The following is a 24303-nucleotide window of genomic DNA, read 5'->3' as shown; positions in this document are numbered from 1 at the left end:
GGAGGCAGTGTGTGTCGCTGTTCTGAGCTTACACACCTGAACATCAATAACTGTCACACACTCTCACAAGCACACACATAGGAACGTCCTCAGACTCAGCTCAGGCACCTGGGGACCAAGAGTACCGCAGGCATACAGCCATCGCCAACACATCTGTCAACTGATATTCAAAGAGAGAGAGTTCTTTAGCAAGAGGGGAAAGCTAAGACAACCAAGAAAAAGGAAATGTGTAAAAGAAACAGAAGAAAGTGAAAGACTGTATGGATGTGACATACAGCAACTTGTGACCACCAAGTAATTTTTCTGTCTTCACTGATAGCAACAAAATCACAGCCAATCAAACCATGTTTGACATTTGAGTGTAACAGAATATTGAGCCAGTAAGATTTCACTGTGGGCAAACTGTTTTTTTGCACACTGCTTGTCACAGTGGTTAAACGACATGCACTCTGACACAAGTTGACAGAAGGGACCACAACCAACAATGAGGTTTCTATGGGTCTGTGGACCAACTGTAGAATCGAACTGGCCTAAAATCCCACTCTTCGTAGCTGTACGGCCTATATAAACAGCACTTATTGCACCGTTCCAGCGTCAGTTCTTCTGGCATCCCTCCACCTCCCTATCTCCTCCTATATTTCTGTTATTCTCGCGCTAGGTTGTAACGCAATGGGAGGTTGAACTCTGAGCTCAAGCCGAGCCATGGGTTCAAGCCTCCATTGAGGACAGGAAGTCAAGATCGTTTACCATTAATCATCAGGAATGGATGGGCAGGCGAACTCGTAAAACATAAATTATCTTCTGATTGTCTATTATTGTGTCAAATTGCGTAGCAGTTTTGTGGACGAATTGGAAACTAAGTTAGGAAACAACATAAAGCCACACAAAATAATGAAAAAATGTTGTTCTTGGAAAATCATAATTCTAATGACTGTTTTATTGGAGCTTTGACAAATAATAAGACATGCTTGTCCTTCAGCCCTACAAGAACGATCATTACGGAACAATTACAATTTTCCCATCAAGCCTGATAAATAGTTATAATAGCTGTGCTTTCCCTAAACTCATGTATTATTTTAATAGTGGGGGAAAAAGAGACAAAATGATCTATGACAGGAATCTGTTTGCTCTCCGCACTTCCACAAACAAGCTCCCCAATCAAAACACCTGCAGCTTCACCCAACACCAATTAGCTCATCAAGCTTTTAATTACTCTGTTAATTGCATACAGGCAGCGTGAGGGGCGGCTGGGGAATTAGACACAGAAGCCCTCCAGAGGACCCGCCTTGACAATCCTAACAAACAAAGAGGACGCGTGCCAAGCAAAACACACAGGGCCTGTACACACATATACACACACACACACACCACAGATCCCCTGCTCACATGACTGGAAGAAAAACAAGGATGGCTATAATGCCATGCCACCATGCTCACCATCTGTTACTGCGCTAGAAGTGATGTCACATCCTGTCACATGAGTGACTATTACCTGGGAGAAGGATGAAAATGTAAATGAGCGTAAAGCGTTGAATGAGCGTTTCTGCCAATCAGTGTTTCTCGTCTACAGCACTGAATAGCATTGCACCATAGTTGTTATAATCTTTTTACAGTAAACAAAAACAATAGGGAATAAAGCATATACTACACAGTATGCAATGGGCTAGTATTCTAAAATATGTGCATGTGCGCAGACGGCGTACGCAACTAACATACTGTTCCTCTTCCTTTTTTCATCCTAATTCCCTGACTAGGATGACTAGCTCTTTTTTTTTCTCTCTCCCTCTCCCTTATATCCTCTGAGAAAACAGCAGAAGTGTTTGGCTGAGGAGGCGTATCCAGGAAATAGTGGCAGGCCCTGACTTCCTGTGTGACAGGTGCACGATGCGGGGCCTGACAGCTGCTGTCTCTCCACAGTATTCACTCTCTCTCTCTTTCTCTTAGGCTATGGCCAGCTGTAGCCTAGTACTGCTCTTGTTTGCTTTGGCTTTTGCGTCATTACAGCTTGCTGATTTATGGAGCACAAAAGACTGAAACCTGCCCAACTCACACACATGCAAAACATGCATATATATATACATAATCCATATATTTGTTAATGTTTTTTTTTCTATGAAACTGCTGAAGTAGTACAATGGTACAGTGATCCCCAAAGACATTACTTTGACATATGCTATGGTACTGAATAATTACCATTTTTATATATTATGGTACCAGCCCTTTTCAATTTAAGCCTCTTTCCCACTTTTAGCCACTTCACTGATTTCACATACATTATTATTTTTAGTTAAAATTTCTTTTTTTGCCCTTATTTGACATTGCTTCTTCAAGTCTTTGTTTATCTGTAGACTCTGCTTTGTACTGTCTCTCAACTTTATTTAAATTTAGCTTTTAAACAAAAAAGCCAATTATTTACAGTAATTTTATTTACAGTAATTTAAATAAAATGAATAGTTTCATAAAATCATTGCGGCGTAAAATTTTATTTAAAATAAAATGGTGGGAAATTAAGGAAATAACATTACACAAAACAGTTAAGGATAACAGTGAATAAAATATAAATATAAATTCATATAAAATAGTTTTAATATAAAATTTTAAAAAAAATTCTCCCAAAACCTAGTAAGCTGTCTACATAGAGAGCATTTTAAGGCTCACTAGAAATGAATAAACATGTGACCCTGGACCACAAAACCAGTCATAAGTAGTTATATTTGTAGCAATAGCCAACAATACATTGTATAGGTCAAAATTATTGTTTTTTCATTTATGCCAAAAATCATTAGGATATTAAGTAAAGATCATGTTCCATGAAGATATTTTGTAAATTTCCTACCATAAATATATCAAAACTGTTTTAAATTGGAAATTAAATTATTAGATTTTTTTTTTTTTTTTTTTTTTTTTTTTTTTGAACCCTCAGATTCCAGATTTTCAAATAGTTGTATCTCGGCCAAATATTGTCCTATTATAACAAACCATACAATCAATGGAAAGCTTATTTATTCAGCTTTCAGATGATGTATAAATCTCAATTAAAATTATCACTGGTTTTGTGGTCCAGGGTCCCATATGCCTAATAATAATAAAAGTTTATTCGCTGTTCTTGTTTTTCTCTGTGTCCAGAGTGGGATCAATGCTGCTTTCGGTATTCTTTTTCATCCCTCTTAATAGACACTTTTGATGCTATAAAAGTCTCTGCAGGAATTTGTATTCATTTCCATATAGGAACATCCTCTTGAGAGTATCCACCCCTCCTCCATCTGGAACATTCTGGTATCAACAAAAATGTTTCTTCCAATTCCATTCGCTTTGAAAATGTTCCTTTTTTTGTATGGAAATTAAACTTCCTTCTGGTGGATCCCTGGCTGTGGAACAATAACTTATCAGAGGAGACCCCTGCGTTAGATTAAGGTCTTCGTAAGAGACTGGAGCCGCAGTGAAATTCAGCTCAAACCCATTTCAAGAATGACAGGATAGTCCGGCGCTCTGCTTCTGTTTCCACGAGATAACGGCTGCTTTAATTTGTGCAAATACGCTACATCGTACGTCTCCCAGCCCCAATCCAGCCCAGAGCCCCTTCTCAATACTTTAACATCATTGTGAGGAGAATTGTATGTGTGTGTGAGGGCTTAATAACTGAACTTCATCTGTAGTTACCACTCAGAACTGTGTGATAAGTAACTGGCTGAGGGCGAGAGAGGAAGTGAGGAACTAGCTTTATCACAGACAGGAGCGGTGATATGAACTTCCACACTGTTTGATTAATAAACCCCTCTACCAGCAGGGATTACTCCAGCTGGTGCCCTGTCTCTCAGCCATACTTCCGCTGGCAATGTATCCTTACATCCTCCAATCTTTTTCCCGCCGCCTTATTTAGCGAGAGTTTCGCTTATCATCCAAACAAAACAAGCCAACTCAGAGGGAGCCATTTCTCAAAGAGGTTTACAATGTTCCCTATTTGATCAGATCAGATCTGTTTTTCATTACAGAAAAGTGAGGATCCAACAATCTAACAAAATCAGCCAGAACAGCCTCTGATTGCTTTGAGAAGCTTGTGTCGCTTGCTCTCTGACAAGAGCTTTCTCAAAATGCAAACTTTAACCTGATGTCAAAACCTAATCATGGATTTGACAATGTTTACAAACTTCTCAGCATTATTAAAGATTATTAAAACTGTTTTTGATTACTTCACATGTCAATCAGGCAGTCTCTTCCTGTCTAAGTGGGTGGGTCTTGGCCAGAGTAAGTTGCAGACTTAATGCTGATAGGCATAGTCTATCTACTGTAACTCATACACAGCATTCTCCATTATGCATGCATTTATCTTTATAAAGATAAATAAAAACCCATTGTGTCATTAAGACAGAACAACACCTTTACTTGTGAGCACACATGGGAAAAGGAAAAGAACAAATAGAGAGAGTGAATTTGAGACTGATGTGGTTTCTTTCTCATAGCGAACTCCCAGCTCCTACAATGTGGCGTAAATGTGTTTTTTGTTACCCCAGATGTTTGGAAGCTGGCCGGGTTCTCTGCTCTCTGACATTCTCCTTCTCCCGAGAGAAGCCGCCATGTCACACTAATGTCAAACACATGTGCTCACCACACCGTCGCCGTCTTTCCCACTGTTTGGAGGGATAAACAGGGCTGAAACTATGGCAATTGCCCCCTTGCCCGTCTCTGCTGCTCCCTCTCCCTGGCACTCCCGATGGGAGCCCGGGGTAGCCACGGTAGAATGACCGGATGGACTGCTGGGACAATTTGCCATAACAGTAGGATTTATAGAGCCTTCACCCATGAGTAAGTATTGTGAGACACTGAAATACAGATGTTGTGATCATCTGAGTATATTTATCAGCAACTTTCTTAATCAAAAGGCCAATCAGATATGACATTCATCTAATGAATGAATAATGTCTTCTTTTAGGCTGGCTCAAATCCTATATTTCGTGAGTCAGATTTGTTTTTTTCATAATAGTGTGAACAGCACAAACCACATGGAATCTGATCCTTTCAATTATAATTTGGACCACTTCCATTCATGGTCCTAAATCAGAAACAGGTCCAATGTTTTGCAATGCAATATCAGTCTGAACAGTCATATTAGAATTTATGTGACTTTTACGTCACTCTAGATGGACATTCATGACATTCTGTGTTGATGGGAGTCACTCAAAAGATTTTCCATAACAGTAGTTCTTTGGTCACTCTGTGAGTAAGCATTGTGACGACAGCTCCATACAAGCAAAACTTCAGCAAAAAAGTACATGAAAAAAACGTTGCTCTTTTACTCCTTATCTTTACTCCTCCTTATCACCTGGGCACAAATTCGCTGGCTTCCGCGGCACATCAGCTTATAAATGAACGCATAAATACTGGCTTCCATATTTACGTCCATATGACAGCATGCTGATTTCTATCTTTGTTATTGTTCTTTTGGGCATGCAGGTCACTTCATGAATGTGACCAGTTCACACTCGAGTCTAATATTGGCCACATTTTGAAAATATTGTGAACAGCCAAACAAACAAGGATCTGTGCAATAAGAATCAGAATTGAGCACTAAGACTTGTCTCGTGCACTTTTCCAGTGTGGATCTGAAAGGCAGTTCTTTCAATATGTGCAACTTCGGAAAGAAAGAGAAAAAAGACCCAGATCTTTTACTCAGTCTGAGATTAATTTCCTCACACCAGGACATAAGTGACACATAAGTGCTCTCTCTGGCAGCTAATGTAGATAATAGACCAGGATAATCTCCACTGAGCTCTTCTAAAGACATCAACAAATAAACAAAACAGGTTCAAACACCTCAGTTATAAAGCTTGCGGACGTCCCCACCTGCTCAGGACTCATGTGACTGCACAATTGCATTAATGCATTATAGGAGTTAGGATTAGTCTGTGATCTGACATCTCTCTAGATGCTGAGATGGCTAGATAGCAAATACACTTCATTTAAAATTTCATTTTGTGGCAATTAAATTTGAGTTTATCAAAAATACAGTCCAGTGTTGACTTTACATAATTGTAAATCTTAAAATAATTCAGTTTAAAGAACTCAAAAATATATCAACTAAATATTAATGGGCTTTTTGTATTTCATTTATACACTCTTAAGAAATGTCTAAAAAGGAGCAAAATATAGTGGTAGTTATAGGTTATGATTTTTCACAGGTGTTTTACCTATATTTTGAATTATGAATTGCATTAAGTTGTGCTTTACAGTTAAAGAAATGTCTGTAAAACTACCAGTACCTTTTCTGTTTTCTACAAACTTTTGCTTACAGTGTAGCCAGGTAAAACAGGAATGTAGAGGGGGAAAAGAGAGGAAATAGTTTGAGGTATGATGCAGGCCAGACTCGAACCTGAATCTAGCTCTATGACACAGGACTCTACCACTATATTGCGACATGTTGTAGGATTTAAAACTACCTGTAAACACAACAACCCTTTTTTGTGCACTACTGAACAGAATAAGGTTATGTTGCATGCCAGATTCGAACCTGCTTACCTACAGCATGAACACAAAAGCCCTTTTTATGTCACCAGCAAATGCACAACCCACTGCGCAACTACAAAAACTTCTATTTATAGATTTGCATAGTATTGCCTTTGCCAAAACTTGAATAAACTGGCATTTTAAGTGCAGTGCTGCCACGTGTCATGGGTTCGTGGTGTGTGCAAGGTCTTTCGCGCAAGTGACAGTCAGGCTACCTGGCCGATCAGGTGCCTGTGCTTACTGATCAGTGCCTGACCCCACCCCCTAGTTCTCTCGTTCTCTCTTCCTCCCTCCCTCTGCTGCTTTGCCGGCCGTCTGCCTGCACCCATCTCCCGCCCACCGCCATCTGCTCCTCTCGTTAATTACGAGACGGCAAACTTCACCTGCACCCGCACTCAAATTACAATAATTACCTCCAGTGCACACCATGTCCCTGCTCCCATTGCAGAGCACTGCCACAAGGACACGCTCTCCCAACCTGAATGCGGGCATCCTATATACCAGTGAACTTAAGATATATGCCACATCCATAGAAACTGACACCTTCCACATGACAAACTCTGACAAACTACATCATAGTGAGAGCCTTTATGAATTCTCAGAAAAGTGCACTGACAGTTTGAAATACACTTTTTTCTGAACTAGATTCACATTGAATAAACATCAAGTTTCATTTTATAATATCTTAAGCGACTTGTGCAGACAGTGAGCAGGTAAGACTGACTCCAAGCACCCTTGTCAGAAGCTGCAAAACCAGTTAAAGAAGTTCTCCATATCTACCAATTGAAAGCAGTGTCTCCTCAGAGCCATTTGACTTGACCCCATATAGTGTCTCTTCTGTTTAAATCTGCTAAAGATGGCATGAAAGCAAATTGAATAATCACTTCAGATTAATGAATGGCTTTCTCTTGGTAGAGGTGCTTTAGTGCATGCAGCAGGGACATTTGCCTGTAAAAGCTATGAAGGCTATTTGGTGGTAATGTTTAAGGATAGTCTGTGGCCACAGCGCGGTTTCACCTTTAGACATTTAGCTGTTGGGAGAACTATTACCGTCTGTTCATTCATAATTCAGCTGATCTTTACTGGGGTCAATTGAAGAGTAAAGTGGTGGTTTGCAGTGCAACGGCAGTAACATCAACGGGTGCTGACTGGGCTGGACTGAAGGACAGTTAAGACAAGTGATGTTGCAACAGAGCATATTGTGGTTTCATCCATCAGTGTGCTGGCAAGGTTGCAATGAACAATTCATCATAATGCAGTAGATCACATCTTCATTTTCGTGCTCATATAGACTAATCATTTATTAGACAAACAGGTGCAGAGATTGCCAGGCTGATGACTGCTATAAATTGCTACTTTTTCATAAGATTGAAGCCATCTGATGTGCTTAGATGTGCAGTAATTTCTGCTTGTTCATTTATTATAAGCAAGGTTTATTAATAATACTCTCAGTTAAATATTTTGTAAAAGTAAACATTCTAACATCTTCCTTTTCAGAAAATGTGAAACAATTAAAAGCTCAGCGTGAGCAAATTTCTGGCAGATCAGACCTAAGTGAATTAAATCATCTCTAATAAGTTCAAATTCAGAGGTTGGAGTTGTTTTGGCAAAATATGAACCATATTTTTGTCGTGTTCTTTTCATAAACCGCAATTACAACAAATAATCGCAAAAATGATTGAAAAATAAATTTGCCATTGTTTAATATAGGTTTGATTTTGTTTAATATTAATTTTAGTGACAATAATTGTATTGATAATAACAGACTTTCTGTTGACTAAGTCGCCATCCGTATCTTAAATAAGCATTTCATTCTGAAATAAACAATGTATACATTATAAACAAAATAGTTTGATAACGTTTGTGTTTCATATATATGTATTTTGTATTTACGTAGCATATAAAAACAAACTGCAACTGAGCAGGAATGTCGTTCAGTTGATAATTTCTATATTGCTAAACTGTACTTGAAGACCTTACCAGCGTTACAGCATCTTATAACATCTTCGCATGAAGCTGTATGTAAGAAATAGCCGTTAATGTTGAACGAACAAAGTATTAATAGATAAAGCAGAGACATCACTTACTTTTGAAGGTCGAAGTCAAACTGAGGTATTTGCAGCCAAAAAAAATAATCCACGCGAAAAATAAAAAACAGAAATAAACGGAGATTACGCCTCGATTATCACTGGGAAAAGGTGAGAACTTTCCAAAATGAATACAAATCGTACATATGCCGTTTTATCAAAGAGTGTCTGAGAGAGAGAGTTCTGAACTCCTTTGGATTGCACGCGATGTTGACTTTTCGTTATAGTAATAAATAATGAGGTAATTCAATTGCAAGAAATCGAAAATATTTCATACAAAGCTAGAAGACAGCGGAGCTTTAGTATTAAAGTAGTGAGACTTTGGTATTACGTTCCTTTAAAATGTCGAAATCTTGAAACGTGTTAACAAATTTCTTAGTAAAAATGCACAGGGCGAAAAAAAGTTCGCTTGGATTTCTCAAAACACAAAAAAAATCGCAAAGTCCTCCAATTCAGATCTCGCGTTCTTGGTGGGTTTTTTTATATATATCGTATTCCACAGTAGATGTCCGTGATCCCTCCTGTAAGATAGAAGATGTTTTTAATATTGCCACTGATGCTCCATGTTTCCAAGTAGAAGTGTAGTGAATATTGTCTCTTGTAAATCCCGAAAGTCCTCGTTTACAGAAATGATTCAGATAGGGAGTGTTTCGGAGATCTCCCCGTTAATACTCCAACTGTTCGTCGCGAACTCCCTCCACACTGAACGCGAAAAAACGGTCCATTAAAAACATCATTCGCGTCCCAGCTAACTGATGTTACACATTCTGCGTTGTTTCGCTCTGCACCATCTCGCGTTTTGGTTTATTTTTGTTGTTGTCAGTGGTTGGAAGCTGGTGTGTTGTCTAATGACCCTTCTGTCTGCGTTTAAAACACCATCTGGAGAAGAGAAGCGTTCTCCTGCGCTCCTAACCTCTCTCGCTCGCTCGCTCGCTCGCTCTCCCTCCCTCTCTCTCTCTCTCTCTCTCTCTCTCTCTGTGACAGCTCCTCAGACCCACAAGCTGACAGCCTGCCTCCCTTGTGCTGTATAACCCCCTCTGATATTGAGGATTCCTAATATAATTCATATCACATTTTTAATAGACTTGCTATTAACATAATTAGGATGTGCCCACAATTTTCTGCAATTCTTAAGGGATCATAAGCACTGTCCCTGTCTCTGATAAAAATGTCAGATTGATTCTCATGAGAGCACTATTGATGGTCCTTCCACAACGCCGGGCGTTTTTGCCAGGTTTTTAAGCGCATTTGAATCGCTCGCCGCTAGGGGCCGCTGTTTCCCCATATCAGTTCGTGCGCGTCAGTGAAGCGCGCAAACACTCGCATTCATCAGGCAATTGACAGCCAGGCAGCTGGTGCCCGAAGCCCGATCGAGGGCATTCAAATCAGATGGGAGATATGATGTTTTTGTAACATAGTTACAAACTGAGCATTTCATTTTTTTTCTCAGTAGCATCATGTGCTTCATTTAAACATGCTGTCTAAGTGTGGACTATTGATGGATGGTCCTCACTTTTTAGTAGTTTATATAGGCTAACTGTCAGCTACCATCGATATACATATCCCCTTACGAAAATTAACCATGGTTTTACTACAAATAAAACCATAAGCCGCGGTTATTATAGCTAGTCCATGCTAACAACAAATTAACCATGGTCTTGCTACACCATGGTATTTGTAGTAAAACTATTGTTATACAAATGGTAATCAATGCGCCAAAAAAAAAAAAAAACATTTTACTACACTGTTACTACAATACAACCACGGTTCGTTTTTTTTTTAATAAGGTCATTTTATTTCTGCGGTAAAACAATATGTATTAATACTAATTTCAAATATTAAAACAAGTGACATGTAGAAACAATTTGTATTATATGAGCCATTTTTGCTAATATTTCTAGCCTAAATTAGTTCCCTTCAAGTTCACTGAGATGTCCAAGTGCCACCACAAGTGTAGTTCATCATATTAACTGTGGACTTGTTCTGCTAACATTTGGCAACCTCAGAGTGTCCAAACAAATTTTGTCTTCAATTTGAAATGCATACATTGGTTTATCATTTTAAATGCTTTGTAAAATGTTTTTCATTAAACATAAATGGGAATTGGTTTTATATTATGTCATCTAATGCAATAATTTTCATATTTTGAAATTCATATGTGTTGACTGCTTATCAGCAGCTTATAAAACTATAATTTACATTAACTATTTATTCTGAGACCTTGACAAATAACTTTAAGCTAAAGTCTATGGTACACTTTAACTGAATAGCAGAGCAGTTATTGAGTGATTCAAAGAGCCGCATGCACCAACTATGAATATGGATAAGAGATGACATTTCCACAGACATTTTTAGCTGTATTTGAATATGAATATGACTTCTTGTGGTTTAGGCAGAATGTTCAATGTAGAATATATTCCTCCTTCTGAGGTATTGGGGGAAAGCTCTAGTAAATACAGCTGCTGCTAAAAAATTGACAGAGTTATTCTCTACCCCCCTCCCTGCATTTTGTTCAGTTGATTCCCCCATTTTTGACTGTTTAACCATCACTGCACCTGCTAGCCATTCCATGGCGTTGTGACTCGGTTTTAGGGCGAGGATCTGATGGTGTCACCGCAGGTGAGCCGATGAGAAACGCACATCTGCCTTTCTTCCCCCACCCCTCAGAAATGAGGGGATGTAAAGACATGTAAACAAACATAGTTAGCGCTACTCTGCTGTTGGAGAAAGTGCCGGTGGTGGAAAGTACACAGAGACAGCTGCCCCATACCTTCTTTAGTCTCACCAGTCCACTTGCATGGTCAGCCTACAAAGCCTCCAGTCAAAACACTCTGAGAAAACCACAAATCTAACATAAGTCTATTACTGGTTATGGTTTCAGATTTTCTTCCATCTAGAAAAAGGTAAAAAACAGAAGTCATTTTATTATAGTGGTCCCTTAGATAATGATTTAAAGCATGATGAAATCAAAATGGGAAATAAAGGATCCTGGTTACTTTAAAAAATATATATTTTTTTATTATTCTTTCATTTTTTTATCTGACCATCTGCTATAGAGAACTCTTTTGACTTGATTTGACTTATGATTTTTTTTTCTTCTTTTTACTGAATATTATGTTTTACCTGAGAATATGTTACATCACACAAGTAATATGGGTTATGAGCACTTCATTGACTTAAGGGAAGCGTGTGAAAAAAGCACATGTGTGGGAGTTGTACCGGTGTTTAGTGTATGTGTGTGAAGTGAAATGATGTCAATTGATTTGAACACTGCACTAGATCAAAACTCTCAGCCTTGAGAAAGCCTGTAAAAAGAGCAGCCCTCATTGCACTGGCTTCACCTCTCCTTCTCTCATGACAGCTAATACCCAGTTCACAGATATTAAATAAATCCTCTATGACTTGAGTCCTCTACACCCATAATTCTTAATCCACCGTACTGATATGTGGTCAACTCTGGTGTGGACATGCAATATCTACCCAGATATTTGAGGATTTTTCTACAGCCAAATGCAATTTGGCTACATTTACGGATGTGTCAGTCTTTGCTGCTCTTGCAAGGGCAAACGTCTCAAACTTATCAAGTGTGAAACGTTAGGATCTGTCTCCTGCGAATAGACCCTGGCTGTGCCTTGAACCTCAAGCAATTGCCTTACTGCCTTGCTTGCCCAGTGTTTTGTTTATGAAGGTTCCTCCTAAGAAATCTAGTCTCAGACTGGCTTCCAAGGCAGCGTAATGTCATGATCTACAACAAATGTAGGTGTTTTAAAGGCAAGTTAAGTTTAGTTATATAGCACATTCCATACACAAAGGTAATTCATAAAAAGGAATTAAAATAATCATTAAATAATCACAAGAAATAAAAAAAAGGATTTAATAACGGATGTAAAATGAATTAAGAATACAAAGTAGATAAATGAAACAGTCCACTCATAGAAAAGTAAAAAAACACAAACATCTTACACCAAAGGTTCTCAACTTCAGGAGTTTCAAAGAAGTCACTGGATTGGTTGAACTATACAGGATTTCCAGGAGATGTGCATGTCACGTTCTTTAATATTCCACCTGGAAACGAAGATGCCATGATGCCAAACCCCCTCACGAAAGAAGAAAACTGTTGTGTTTACAACTGTGACGATAAACGCTTATCAGGATCAGCTAAGCACTGGATTTTCAAAGTATGTGAAATATTTAAAGTTTGCAGCACAATATCTTTAAAGGGGTCATGGGATGCAAACTTAACTTTTACATGTTGTTTGAACATTAAAGGAAAAGCCCACTTCTAGAACAACAATTTACAAATAATTTACTCACCCCCTTGTCATCCAAGATGTTCATGTTTTTTGTCTTCAGTCATAAAGAAATTATGGTTTTTGAGGAAAGCATTTCGGGATTTTTCTCCATATAATGGACTTCAATTGTGCCCCCAATTTTGAACTTTCAAAATGTAGTTTAAATGCAGCTTCAAATGTCTCTAAATGATCCCAGCCGAGGAAGAAGGGTCTTATCTAGTGAAACAATTTTCCGAAAAATAACAATTTGTATACTTTTTAAGCACAAAAGCTCGGGTAGCACAGGCTCTCGGATGCGCGTTCATTTTGAACGAATCTTTAATGTGACTCGCGAAGAACGAGTTGTCTTGGGGAGTGATTAAGTCGCGCATGCGCAACATCCTATTAGGTTCTGGGCTGGAAATAGTTCACCTGTTTCGAGTCTTCGGGTTTTTCGAGTCATTCGTTCATCTTATGGGGCTGTCACGTGATGCGGATTTTGCTAAAATTAATGACATGACTCGAAAAAAGATTCGTTCATTTTGCTGAACGAGACTCAAAGGTCTGAGTCTGTAAAACGATCAGAATTTCCCATAACTACTACAAATCATGTCATCGTTCATCGTTCAAGTTCATCGTCTGTGTACTCTGGCTAAAAAAGGTAGAGTATGGCGAAAAACTCCATCTTATTTTCTCCTACAAACTTCAGAATCGTCTGACACGTTGTACCTTTTTGTTTGTAAACAGCGTTTGACTTACTTGGACTTCCTTAGTCTTTGCGCGTTCGCTTTGTAAACACTGGGTCTGTAGCTCCGCCTGCATTCGGCGTGACCTTTCGACATGATTCAATACTTAGCATCGTGAATGCGCATACCAGAACCTGTGCTACACGAGCTTTTGTGCTTAAAAAGTATACACATTTTTATTTTCCGAAAAAAATGACTGATCGTTTCATTAGATAAGACCCTTCTTCCTAGGCTGGGATCATTTACAGCCCTTTAAGGCTACATTTAAACTACTTTTTGGAAGTTCAAAATCGGGGGCACAATTGAAGTCCATTATATGAAGAAAAATCCTGAAATGCTTTCCTCAAAAACCATAATTTCTTTACGACTGAAGACAGAAAGACATGAAGATCTTGGATCACAAGGGGGTGAGTAAATTATTTGTGAATCATTGTGGAAGTGGAGTTCTCCTTTAATGTGTGTTAGTGTATGTACAAATCTACCCTATAATGATAAAAATCCATACATTTCCACATCCCTAAACATAATGCGCCACAAAAGAAACGTGATTGGTTGCTTTACCTGTCTTGGCCATTCAAAGCGGCCAAGGTTCCCAGACCTTCTGCCATCAGACTACTTGAGATCCACTTTCCTTGCAAAGTTTTGCTCCAACCTTGATGAAACTCATGTGCCTGTAACTCAGTGGTTCTCAATTCCAGTCCTCACGCCCCCCTGCTCTGCATATTTTGCATGTCTCTCTTAGTTAACACACCGGATTCAGATCACCAGCTTGTTAGAAGTGCATGAACTGTGTTCTGACTGATATGATCCTTACACAGTGTTTATTGTGAGCATGATCATGGGAAAAGTTTACTTTATTTTAGAACATTCATTCACATATTTGTGCCACGCCATCGCCTGCATGCAGCATCTTCACACACAGGCGAAACTTACTAGAGAAGTGTAAAGTGTGACATAAATGCATCTGTAAATAAACACAATTTAAATTCATGTTTTGCACGCTTTAATGACCTTTAAATGGAACATATACGCTCGCTTTGAACTGGAATCATGGCGTAAGGACTGGATATGACAACCGCTGCTGTAACTTTTAAGCAGTCCTGAAGGCTTTGATTAGATTGTTCAGGTGTGTTTGATTAGGGTTGGATCTAAACTCGAGGGCCAGAGTTGAGAACCCCAGTCTTACACTATAGTCTAGAGATCTCCAGCACTGCTCCTGGAAAGCTACCGCCCTCCAGACTTCAGTTCCAACACTGCTCCAACACACCTGTCTGTAACTGTCAAGTAGCCCAGATCACCTTCATTAGTCATTCTATACTTTATGTAAAGGTGTTTCAGCCCCTGTCCTTCATCTCAGTTACACTAAAAAACCTGAGAAAGACTCTGTCAACACCCTTAAAAATCTGTGATTATGTGATCTCTCTTTATATTTGCTGAAAACAGTGGCTGCATCATTTATTGGAAATCTTTAAGATTCATTACATTAAATTTTATCCTTCCCTCTGATCAGTAAAGGACCAAGGCGCTGGCAAGGTCTTATTCATCGACTTTTTCAAGTGAAATCACTAAATGTGCAGCCAAATATGTCATCATTAATTATATGCATCTGCTGATAAGTACACGCTCTTTTAATTGGTTTTTTCACCAGTCAGGAAAGTATTCTGACCCTGCACTTAATTCACATGTTCTGCTTGAGGTCTGAATGATACTTCAAGACTATCCCCAATATTATCAAACTAATAAATAAGTCAACTTGATCTTCCATGAGAGAAAAAAAAAGGATACGGTAGGCTATATTGAAGTTTTCATATGCTAAGATATTCTGATTAGCATACATTTATAGCAGTTCACTGCTGTCAGTTATTGACTTGAGTTGTTTAGCTAGATTTTTCTCCAGTTTGTTTTTGTTGATTTCAAACTGACCTAAAAAAAACAACAACATTACTATCCTTGAAAACAGGCACCTTTCTAAAAAGTAAACGCCAAATTTCTGATAAAACAGATGGTAAGAGCTTCAGTAATATCTGTTGACTGAAATTTGATTAGGTCAGGGGAACATATTAAAAGTATTTGAAGGGAAAACAACACATTTTTATTTATTATTTTTATATCTACAGCAGGGTTTTTGTGTGGTTTCTTGGTTATTGCTATAAAGAGACCAAACCAGTTTCTGTGATATTATCTGATGCCTTAAAACATTTCCAGCTGGTTAAACCTAGAAATAAAAGTTCACCTGCTGCCTTGAGTGAGTGAACTCAACTAAACATGAGTTAACTCAACTTGAGGATATCCCTGAAGATAAGTTTAATTTTTAAAAACGTGTAAACTTAAAATAATGTTTTACAGCTATTGTTATAGGTCCCTTTGTCAATGTTAGTGCATAGGATTTTTTTTTTTTCTTTTTTTCTTCATTTATTATATCGTCCACCAGGCAAAAAAATATGAACAATAGTATTGGTGATGCTTGCCTTAGCAAAGACCATTTGACACAAAAAAATAGTTTTACGTCTCCTGCTTCCAGGATTTGTCTACTAAGAGAAATATGGAATTTCACATGTCTACTCTGGAGTCTCAAAAGAGATCTCAACAAAATCTCAACAATTTGCTAAAATACCCAAGTTGTTTTCTATATGGTTAAAATTTTTTAATCTTATTATTTAATATTTTCTCTCACATGAATTTTACATGCTGCCTTCCCTAGTGTAAAAAAAATTACTGTAATGTATTTGAAATACATTTATTTTGTGCTAAGTACACTACAAATACATTTACATATTTATGTGCTTAATAAAAATACCCTGCAGTCATGATTTTGGTACACTAAATTGGTATACTTAAAGTCTGCTAAATTGAAACTAATTTTGTGCTTAATGCACTTAAAAAGTGTTAAAGCTGTGCTGAGGTCCAACTTAAAATATACTTAAGTATATTTGATTGTGCTAAAGTGGAACTATTGCAAGTATGGGTTAGGTACACTTGAAATATCTTGCATTTAAAGACCCAGAGATCACACAGTCCTTATTAATAGTGATAATAAAACACATTTTAGGGGTAATATAGGTAATATTAAAGGAGAAGTCCACTTCCAAAACAAAGATTCACATATAATGTACTCACCCTCATCATCAAAGATGTTCATGCCTTTCATTCTTCAGACGTAAAGAAATTATGCTTTTTGAGAAAAACATTTCTGCATTTTTCTCCATATAATGGACTGCTATGGTGCCCCGATTTTGAACTTCCAAAAAGCAGTTTAAATGCGGCTTCAAACGATCCCAAATGCGGTTGTAAACAATCCCAGCTGAGGAAGAAGGGTCTTATCTAGCGAAACAAAAGGATATTTGTATTAAAAAATACAATTTAAATACTTTTTAATCTCAAATGCTCGTCTTGCCTTTCTCTCCATTAACTTGTAACATTGTATTCTGACTCAAGACAGTTGGGGTATGTCGAAAAACTCCAAACGGATTTTCTCCCTTAACTTCAAAAATCATTTCAAAATCATCCTACATCGCTGCAAAAATTCCGACCCAGTCTTTGCAACGTGAACATGCAAAAAAAGATCAAACACCCTTAACAAAAAAGGTAAAATAGGACGATTTCGAAGTTGAGGGAGAACATGAGATGGGAGTTTTTCGACAAACCCTAACTGTCATGAACCAGAACAAGAACAGTCCAAGCAGAGTAAGACAAGACGATCGTTTGGCATTAAAAAAGTATATAAATTGTATTTTTTAAAAATGAAAATAACCGATCGTTTCGCTAGATAAGACCCTTCTTCCTCGGCTGGGATCGTTTACAACCGCATTTGGGATCGTTTGAAGCTGCATTTAAACTGCATTTTGGAAGTTCAAAATCGGGGCACCATACCAGTCCATTATATGAAGAAAAATGCTGAAATGTTTTCCTCAAAAAACATAATTTCTTTGCGACTGAAGAAAGAAAGACATGAACATCTTGGATGACAAGGGGGTGAGTACATTATTTGTAAATTGTTGTTCTGGAAGTGGACTTCTCCTGTAAGAAATGTGCATTTTGCAACAAAGAATTACTCCAAATAATTACTCCAAATAGTTTAATTCTAAATTTATATCAGTTAGTCTTAAGTAATATGTCAATAAATACAGTATGTTAATGGATTTGAAACATACTTAGTATGAAATAAATGTATTTTAAATAAATTATGGCGTATGTTTTTACTAAGGTTATTTATGCTGCTACCTCAATAGAGTGCTATCTTCAACAGGATGAGTTCCTGGTTGTCTAGGAGATGGATGACTGGTTGTCCCAAGTGTTGATGTAGTGTTTATGGCCCTCTTCAATGCTGGGGAGTTATAGCCCTGCCTGTCACCCTGTCAGGTCCTTCTAGGGCCACACACATACTGTTTATACACTCCTGCTGTTACTGTGAAACTATGGCTGAAAACAAGGGGTTAAAAAGAATGGATGGGTGAAGCAAGAAACACTCTACATAAGTCATTCATGCTCTGTTGTATTCAGACACCTTAGTATTGCTACAAGGGAGCACGTCTATTCTAAGTTTCCTGTTCTCATATCATAGTGGAGCCATAATTTAACAAAAAATCTAGTTGATAAGTCATTCATTTGAGGTTAACTCTACCATTCCTTTAAGTACAGAAATGACTACCACAGTTACTCTCTGGGTTTTTTTTTTTCAACCCAATCACTGGGCTGAGACTGTTGGGTAAGGAAGCTAGGTTAATTTGACCCATTTTTAGGTTGATAATCATTCATAATCAATCCAGTGGTTCCGGGTTGAAAATGTGGACCTGAAAAAAATGCATGCACATCATGCAAGTTCAGACACAAATGGTTCTCTGTTTGCTAACACCACCTCACCTGTCTGTGCTCACAGCACTTATGACAGAAATATGTATTGAAAATAGAAGAAAACTAACTGAAGAAAACAGAAAAGAGAACTGCTAAGAGTGTGGTCTTTTCACACCTAAATTACTCGAGAGCTGACCATGTGATCGGGAACTGAACAGGTCAGAATAGCACTTAAAAGTGATTAAAACGCTTAGAACAAATGGTGAAATCTGGTTGGTTCGCTAGAATAAATAGTTTATTCTCAACTTTTAGCATTTATTACAGACTTTTAGTCTGTGTCTTTCTTGATGCCACTAAAAACTTGATGCTTTGGGCATAAAGGGACTATTTTCATTTGCAGAAGCAAAAAAAAAAAAAAAAAAAAATAAAAAAAAAAAATATATATATATATATATATATATATATAATAAATATTATATTTATAGATAAATATATGCAATTTTTTTATGCACTTTTTTTCATTTATATACATACGGTATGTACATGTTACTTTTGTTTGTATTATTGTCCATCGGTGTTGGGGAGTAACTGGTTACATGTAACAGCATTACTTAATTTAATTACAAAATAAATGTAACTGTAATCGGTTACAATTGCTGAGAAAAAATGTGTAGATAAATTACAGTTACTTTTGAAAATGTTAATGATTACAAAGGTTACATCTGAATACTTTTCGTATTAATATTTACTATTTCTTGTTATGATTTTAAATTGGTATTTAACCTCAGAACAGCCTCAAAGTAAAAAAAAAAAAAAAAAAAGAGTCTGATTTTGTGAAAAAAAAAGTCTGATTTTGTGGTGGCTGTGCTTTAAAACTAAATGATTAGAATCCTAATTCAAAAGATGAAGATTTTAAAAGTCAGAATTTAGTACTACGGTAAGATTAAATCTGCCTGGTTTAAATGATTAAAAAATATTAGTAGTTGAAAACATTTGTTAGAAAGAAAAGTAATCAAAAAGTAATCAAATGTAATGAGTTACATTATTTTAATAAAGTAATTGAAGTAGTTACATTATTTATTCAATTAACCTTCCCAACACTGTTATCAATAAATGTACATCTTTTGAATATTATTGTTGCTATGTGCTAAAGTCATTTTAATTTCCTAAACATTTTTGGTTCACTTTAACTCAGCAGTATAAAAAAGTACAGGTTGTTGGGTCAAACATTTAACCCAAACCAGCTGGGTCAAAACATCCCAGTGCTGGCTGGGTTGCCAAATTGGGTTGTTCCTAACCAAGCGTTTTTTAGAGTGTAATGCAACAGGAAGTACAACGAGACAGTGTGATTACAACATACACGTAGTAACACACAAATTTGTTTGTGGCCTTATAGAGTTACAGCGACTGGAGCAAAAGGTGCAGCATGGGGTTCCTTTCGTCTTGACAGCAGTTTGACTGACAGTGCAACGCTCTCATGGGGGTACACTCGTAGACAGCCCATCAATGTCAGTGCCTGACAGGTCCTCCTTCCTTGCTTCATTTAGGTCTTTGTTGATGTGACTACAGCACTGCTCTATACACTCTTCCGAGTGATCACTTTGAGGACGGTTTCAAACCTCTCCATTATGAGCAGCTATCTCTATACATTGACCTTCACCTAGTGGCATTAAGAATGTCCTTGTCTGTCTTTCTTTCTCTCTGCATCTGATGGAGTGGCAGAGATGCTCGCGTCTGATTGGGCTTATTGTGTCCGTATGGAAATGACGGCCTCTGCGGAGGCAGAAATGGAGCAAAAAAGAAAGAGAAAGCACGGGTAAGGGTTCGCAAGAAGGAGATCTTTTTTTTTCACTTGCACATTATAAATCCTTTCCTGTGGCTGCAGTCGCCATCCAGAGTGCTGGAAAGAGATAAGACAGGGTGCTGCCAGAGAAACACAGCTCTTTTGTCCTCTCCCTTTGTCCTCTCCCACTGAAGCTCCGGCATTCAGCGGCCCTGTTGAGTCACCCTTACAGACTGCAGTAAATGAAAGTTATTTTAAGCACAGCCGCTCAGAGAGGGACTTTATCTAATGAGAAGGTGGCCACAGGCAGTGCAACGAGGAATGGAGTCATCCACTTTTACACTGAGAAAGGAGCGAGGCGCACTGCAGAAGCAGAAGTGTCGCCAACATGTTTCTTCATTGCTATCAGTGTTCTGAATCACAGAGATTAAAAGAAGATGCAATGATGAAACATGTATGAGCATGAAGAGCTTGTCATTTCTCAGCAGGGTGATGCTGATAAAGAGAGGATGTGAGACAGGGCAGGAAGTGAGAGAAAGAAAGTGTAAGAGATAATGAACTGCATTCTGTAATGCAGAATTACAAAAATCTGTTGCGCTATGCAATCAACGATAAAAATGTTTTGTGCAGATGGTTCCCACACTATGACCACGTCAGTAGTTTACTGTGAAACAATGATACGTAATGTTCGAAATTTTAGATTTTTAAAAACTAGAAAATAGAGAATTCATAGTGAAACAACCTTATATACTATAGACAGAGATTTTTAGTGGTGCTAACTGCTAAATTAATTAAAAATATTTAGAGGAACTGAGATGACAGATGGGGCTTACAGGCCACATGCTTTACTGTAAATAGTGTCTAGCAATACCTACAGTATTTTCCAGACTCTTTAAAAATTCTGTCCAGACTCTTTATAAGGATATGTTCTTTAAAGAAGACACTTTGAAGGAGTTCAACATTGGAGTTCATTGACTTTCATTGTATGGTAAAAAATATCCTCTTTTATGTTCCACAGAAGAAGGTCATATATAGTTTTGTAACAACATAAGGATGACAGAATTTTCATATTTGGGTGGATTAGGGAAGAATGGGGTAAGTTAAGCCAGTGGGTAAATTGACCGACCCTTTGTATCTTCCAAACTCTACACTTTTATTGTCATGTGATCGTGTATTTTGGGGTCACACATCGTTTCTGCCAGACTGTGAAAAGGAGAGACTTCTTGACTGGCTTGTCAAAGTAAAATTTTAGCATAACAGATGTAATGGCTGTTACATCAAAGCAAATTTATCCAGGTCTAAAAATATTGATGATGCATATACATGAATTAGCAACATATAAAACCATGCAAATTATTTAGCTAAATATTAGCGTGAATTGGTAAGCTAGCTATTTTTTTCCAAAATGCCAGCTATGGGGCAAAGTGAGCCAAATGCTGTGGGGTAAGTTGAGCCAGCACTTTAACTTACCCCACCATAAAGCAATGAAGTTAAGTTAAATATCTGAAGTATAAACTGGTATTTTAATGTGATATTATGCAACTGGTTTAGTTTATCATATATATATATATATATATATATATATATATATATATATATATACATATTTGTAGTTTATTTGATAGGGACAGTGTGCAAGTGCACCAGATCCATCTCTGAGAACCAGAAGATTCTTTTCACCACATTATAATCATATATATCTTTCCACCTATAGTCAGTCTCTAATTGCCTCTTCAACACTGCAGAAAAGCTACCATGCCAAGAATCTTTTGACTAAAATGTTTATTAATTTCAGTGACATTTATTCCTTCATTCTAGTTCAGTTTTTATTTAATTTTACTCAACTGTTTAGTCTGTTTTCGTATAGGTTAAAACTTTGGTGTTCAACATATTGGTTCAGAAATGCACAAAATTAAATATTGAAAATGAAATATCATTTGATTGGTTTATTTTGTTTAAGTTAGCTTTAAGAAACAACTATGACAACTATGACTTTATGCTTGTAAAATTAAAATTGATTATTAAATTAGTTTTTAAAAGAGGTAAATCATCTTTGAAATTTCACATGGGTTTAAATCAGATTCAGTCAGATAGTCAGTTTAAACCCAGATGGTCATCTTACCCACTGACTCGGGTCAGCTTACCCCTAACTTGTGGCAAATTGAGCCACGGGAACACTTTTTAATAAGAAGCCATATTTTTAGAACCCTTTGTAATAGATACATTCAGATAATTTAAAATGATAGGAAACATCCTGAAAAAATAAGATTCAGCAGTATATTTAAGTATGGGCAAGGGGTACTTTTTTCCTTGTTTGCACCAAACCTATCTGGTGGGTTTGCTGCCTAAAAGATCTTTTTTTTAGTTTCATCTAACTATAGAAGCCAGTCCCGTTTGAAGTTCCAGTCATGTCTGACAACTGAATATGCTGGATGAGCGAGGAGGATTTTTCTTGGCACCCTCCCAATCAACATGCGGTTATACACGGGCTGTTTGATTTTTTTAGACTTTCTGACCCCAAGACTCAACTAATCTATGCAATTCTCCAGCTGTGATCCCTGGAGAGTCTTTGGACTTTATAGACACACATCCTCCTCCAGGCAGATTTGTAACATCTTTGCTTGATTGGAACTTCTTAATTATTGCCCTGATGGTGGAAATTGGGATTTTCAATGGTTTAGCTAATCTTTTACAGTACATCCACTTTTTTGTGAAACACATCAGAACTATATTCTTTTGTTTTATTCCTTGTGATGGATGATTAAGGGAATCTGGCCTTTGTGTTCCTTATATTTATAATCCTGTGGAACAGGAAGTCATGGCTGGACAGTTTCATGCTCCTAGTCACCCTGGTGTGCTAAAAATGTGAATATGAATGTTAATATACTTCAGAGATATTCTAGAGAATTTCTAGGGGTGTCAATAATTGTGGCCAACATGCATTGGAGAAAAACATTTATTTCCTAATGTGAGTTTCCCCCCTCTTCCAATTGTTTTACTTCAATGAAAGGTTGTAATTGTGTGAATTTTTTCGCAGATTTATTTTCACAGCCGCCTTTCTCATATTTACCAAGGGTGCCAATATTAGTGGAGAGCACTGTACTGTAATCTTAGGAAAAATAAATGAAATAAATGAATGTGAATAGCTCAGATAATTTGGATTTAGAATTAATCCATTAAAAATCTGAATGTTTTCTGGACTTTTTTTCAATTTCAGACTTCTTGGCAAATCTACACCCTTTGTGGGGTTCTTTTCTAAAAAGTAGGAAGCTTAAGAAAAAGTCTCAGTTTCCTCTCCATTCAGTCGTATTGCTGTTTAGGATAAACAATTGAAATCCCATTCAGGCAGTGATCTCATTTGTGAATTGTCTTTCTTTCACATCTTCACTGGTGTGATGTTGTGAATTGTAGAAAGTGATGAGTTTTCATTTGCTTGTGCACATCTGTGCATGAATGTGCCCTCGCAGGTGCGCGAGTTGATAGTTAAACCCTGACTTTGGGTTTGTGCGTTCAGGCAGTGCTGGGACTAGAGATAGCAAGAAGAGAGGCTTGATGCACAGTATCAAGTTGTGAACATCTGTTCCTCATAGAGACCGCAAAGCTGGTGCAGAGGAAATAGGAAGAATAACTGCTCTCTGCCTTTCTGCCTAACTCTTTCTCTTAGTTGTTTTGTCCCCATCTCTCCCTCCCTTCCCCTGTCCTCCCCCATATTGCATTCTCACATTCACACATACATTAAGCAGACAGTCTACTAATACTCTAATGACTAGCTGACATGCAGCTGCCAAGTTACTTACTGTTAGTAGAATGTCTAAAGTGGACTATCAAAATAAAGTGTTACCCTCAGTCAGTATATCATTGATTCAGAGGTGTCATCGTCTAGCTCAGTTCAGTTCAAACAGTAACTGTGCAACTAAGTTGACGATCCCCAGCTAAGCAAACCAGAGGCTACAGTGGCAAGGAACCAAAACTCCATCAGTGACAGAAATGGAGGAAAAACCTTGGGAGAATCTAGGCTCAGTCAGGGGGCCAGTTCTTCTCTGGCCAGATGAAACCAGCAGTTTAATTAGACAGCATAAGACAGGATAACATAAGACAGCATAACAATGTGGTCAACCTTTTGA

At 37.5% G+C, this 24303-nt stretch overlaps 2 protein-coding genes across 6 annotated transcripts in view; one reads left to right on the top strand and one right to left on the bottom strand.

The window, feature by feature from the left end:
* The window catches only part of LOC127168555 (uncharacterized), a 280503-nt gene that overhangs the window by 205232 nt on the left and 50968 nt on the right, over window positions 1-24303 (top strand). The gene's annotated exons all lie outside the window — the stretch shown is intronic.
* The window catches only part of cbfa2t3 (CBFA2/RUNX1 partner transcriptional co-repressor 3), a 55011-nt gene that overhangs the window by 26888 nt on the left and 3820 nt on the right, over window positions 1-24303 (bottom strand). The window contains exon 1 of one of the 5 annotated variants that reach the window (XM_051115333.1): window positions 8589-9589. The exons of the other annotated variants lie outside the window; for them this stretch is intronic. The gene's annotated coding sequence lies outside the window, so the exon portion shown is untranslated. Of the gene's footprint in view, window positions 1-8588; window positions 9590-24303 lie in introns of those variants that run through there. 5 annotated transcript variants of the gene reach the window in all.

The sequence above is a fragment of the Labeo rohita genome, chromosome 7 (assembly GCF_022985175.1).
Source record: "Labeo rohita strain BAU-BD-2019 chromosome 7, IGBB_LRoh.1.0, whole genome shotgun sequence".
NCBI lineage: Eukaryota > Metazoa > Chordata > Actinopteri > Cypriniformes > Cyprinidae > Labeo > Labeo rohita.
This window is presented reverse-complemented; position numbering and strand designations above follow the sequence as displayed.